We start from the raw sequence: 4,154 nt of genomic DNA on the forward strand, positions 1-4,154 counted from the left end.
TCCATAAGAGTACATGAGAGTACATAAGAGTCCATAAGAGTACATGAGAGTCCATAAGAGTACATGAGTACATGAGTGTCCATAAGAGTACATGAGAGTCCATAAGAGTACATGAGTACATGAGTACATGAGAGTCCATAAGAGTCCATAAGAGTACATGAGTACATGAGTACATGAGAGTCCATAAGAGTACATGAGTACATGAGTACATGAGAGTACATAAGAGTCCATAAGAGTACATGAGTACATGAGAGTACATGAGAGTCCATAAGAGTACATGAGTACATGAGAGTGTAAGAGTCCATAAGAGTACATGAGTACATGAGAGTACACTGAACACCAGTCTACAGTCTAATGCCACATCTCCATGTGATTACGCCTCCTTTCCTTGTTCTGTGTTTTTCTGTGGTCTTCTCCCCTTTGACAACAGAGTTATTTCAGGGCATGAAACAAGTCTAGCCTCCATTTTGCATTCACATCAGGCACTATACGCTTCTCGAAAAGAGCAAAGGGAGAGAAAGATAGAAGGAAAAGGTTGGAAGGAGACGGAGAGAGAGAGAGAGAGCACGCATGCTTTGTACAGAGCTGTTTGATCTTTGCTGGCACGTGGACACCATGCCAACACTCGAGACAGCGTTAGCCCCGCACGCCCCAGTGGGTGAGGAGTCAAGGCTGAGTACAGCTTAGCTTGTCGAGGAGTAGTAAATTACGGCTTCTTGCAGGAGTCTGGAGTCTCAGACAGACTAAAGCTGCAGTCTGACAGAAAGAGACAAACATCATGTAACAACATTAAAATAATTGTAACTTTTGGGCCGGCAAGCGATGACAACGACGAGCGAATCGGCGTAGGCCTGCATGCGGCTTATGGGTCCACTCTGGGTGTGTGGCAGACTCTGAATGACCACAAGTGAGGCAGAAGACTCATTTGGGCTGCTGTAGGACAAGCATCTGTTCCATGAGTAGAAACCAGCACTTGGCAACATGGTGAAAACGGATATCCTGACTTCCTTTTGTCTTGACTGACTGAAAGGAAAACTCCGGGAATTTTTCACATAGATCAGTATTTCGAAATCACAGAGTACTGACACCGAGTTCTATATATGTGAAAAATGGCCAGCGGCGTCCTCCTTTAAGTTATGAATAGTGTAGTGTCAAGCTTATTACAAGGTTATTACACATAAAGAAACGTTGACGTTACACAGTCAGGCCAGCAAGATGACATAACACAGACAAGGGAACAAGATGACTGGACTGAGTTAAATCAAGTCAGCAAGTATTTCTTAAAAGATGAATAGGTATATACAGTATTAATAGCCTAGATTAATTTATTTCTTTGGCCCTAACTTTGTTTGATTCTCCTATTGATGATATAAACCCAGTCTCTGTAAGAGCATGGCAGAGGTGTCCAATAGATGAGAGAGTGTTTTGGCTGGATCCACGTGACATTAACGTGAGTTATTTAACGCCCCCGCGGCCTAGGCGAGCACGCTCAGTCCAGTATTTGTGTTCACTGATGGTGATTAATGACAGCAATAAGGCCAGCTCACGTTAGGTCGTCCTGCATGGACCCAGCAGGGGCAATACCTGAGTCACCGTCCTCACAGCAGACCCCCCCTCCCCCCCTCCCCGACACACACACACACACACACACACACACACACACACACACACACACACACACACTACCTACGCACGTCATGGAACACAAAACGGCCCTGGGGGCTCTACATCACAGTGAGCACTGCTCTCTCTGCTCGCTCGCTTGCTCGCTCAGTCGCTCGCTCTCTCGTCGTCTCGCCCCAGGGGTGTTTGTGGTTCTCGCTCGCTCTTGCCTTGACAGATCTGCGTAAGGCACGCGATGTCTGTTTTATTTGACTTCACTCCCATGTTTGTTTTTATTTTGCTTTTTGTTTTCATGGTTGCTCTCCCCCTATGTGACCCTAAATGGCGTCTCTTGCCAAAGACCACACACACACGGACATTCACGTACTCATCTCTATGGAGACGCTAGCCAGCGCCAGAGCAGAATTTAGTCTCTGTGCGTTCCTGGCTCTGTGCGGACCGGGGCTAAGTCGTTCCTGTTTACGGGAAGATGCTCCATCTTAATGTCGTGCCAATGAGCCTCTCGGGAAAAGGCTATAGATCCACTCAGAGCCATTTTATTAATTAAGCTTCCCATTAAAGTCCCCTTAACGCATTAGACAAAATCAATCTGGACGCTGTTTCCTGCATTGCGGTTCTGTCCATCAACTCGGAGAAAACATGGAAAAAAGCTTTTGAAAAAATGTTGCTGCACTTTGTTGTTGCAAATTATCAACATTTTGTGGAGGAAGAATATATATGAGTTCCAAACAGTGTTTCTGCTCTTGTATGTGCTTAAAGATTTAAAAAGGAGATCGATCCTGCGCATCTTGGACTGTTCCCCCGTGTGTGATGGGTGAGATATATTTTATGAATTGAGCTCAGGTTGGCGTGGGTGGACGCACACGGAGTTCTAGGCTGGATGTGCTGGCTCCATAGCTTGTGTCTGCTATCAGATCTGTGGAGGTGTTTCGTTTCTTTTTTCCCATGAGCCTCCACGCCTGTGTTATCCACCCCTCCCTCTTTTGATCACTCACTCACTCACTCACTCACTCACTCACTCACACACTTATGAAAACTTATGGCATCTTTGTCCCTCCATACACACTCACTTACTCACACACTCACACTCACTCACACACTCACTCACTCACACTCACTCACTCACTCACTCACACACTCACTCACACACTCACTCACTCACATACTTACTCAATCACTCACTCAATCACTCACTCACTCACTCACTCACTCACACACTCACTCACACACTCGCTCACTCACTCACTCACTCACTCACTCACTCACTCACTCACTCACACACTCACTCACACACTCACTCACTCACACACTCACTCACACACTCACTCACTCACTCACTCACACACTCACTCACACACTCACTCACTCACTCACACACTCGCTCACTCACTCACTCACTCACTCACTCACTCACTCACACACTTCATTCTCTTTTTATCTCTTTTGAAGCCCCTTGCCCTCTCTAATGCGATAGACTCTTCTTTCCTGCCTAAACCTCATTTTTACCACACACTTCAAACCCCGGCAAACCAAAAAAAAGAAAAGAAATCTCTATCTCCTTCTCCCTCCATCCCTCTCTCTTTCCCTCTATCTACCCCCTCATCTCTTTCTCTCTCTCTGTCATCTTGTCTTTTTCACTCATTATTCTTTCTTTCTCCTTTCACACACATACACAAACACACACACACACATCCTTCCTCAACACCCCCCCCCCCCTCCCGTTTCCCCACCCTCTGCCTCTTCCAGCCACATCAAATACCCTCTGCCATGCTCCAGTGCCTTTAGTGGACTAGTCTGTGTTCCTGGCATACACCACCACATTCGCCTCAGTCCCTCAACACCTTCTCTCTCTCTCTCCCTCTCCCCCTCTCTCTCTCCCTCTGTCTGTGTGTCTACTGTTTGTCTGCTTCCCCAGGTCACTCAGTTCAGTCTTGTGCCCTGCTAAGTGTCCTTATAATATCGAATAACATGTAAAAGTTTTTGCATTGTAACGATATGATACAGTTTTTCTCGATTGCTTTTACCTGCTTAAGAGCATTTTTGTTTGTATGGATTTCGTGTTGGCTGATCTGTCTAAATAACATTTGCAAACTCCAATCAGAAAAGGGTAAGGTGAATAGTCCCCCCTTTCAAGTGAAGAGTGTTTTTGGGTTAAAGGTGGATTTTAATGGTTGAAAATGTTATTTGAGGAAGAGCTGCAGGGAAATCAGTTTAACAAAGGCCCTTTGAAGTACGCCAGATAATCAGTCACTTCCTCTCACACCTTTACTCTCCTCTTCTCTCTCTGCCTCCCTTCTTCCCCTCCTTTCCCACTAGCTCTCATCCCATCTTTCCTAACTGAAATATTAATGTTGAATACAGCAGGCACATTTTGGAAACTTCGGTGGGACAAAGGGAAAGATGGCACTTCAATGTCAGATTATGTAAATGGGACACTCCTGGCTAATGCGTGTCTGAAGAATTCCTTGAGCCCAAAGCTATATGTTAATACCAGACACTTCAGTGGAAAATATGTGTGTGTGTGTGTGTGT

Source organism: Alosa pseudoharengus, unplaced genomic scaffold (assembly GCF_046254945.1).
Source record: "Alosa pseudoharengus isolate Yale_2024_CS ecotype anadromous, Long Island Sound unplaced genomic scaffold, YU_APseudo_1.1 YU_APseudo_1.1_scf_23, whole genome shotgun sequence".
NCBI lineage: Eukaryota > Metazoa > Chordata > Actinopteri > Clupeiformes > Clupeidae > Alosa > Alosa pseudoharengus.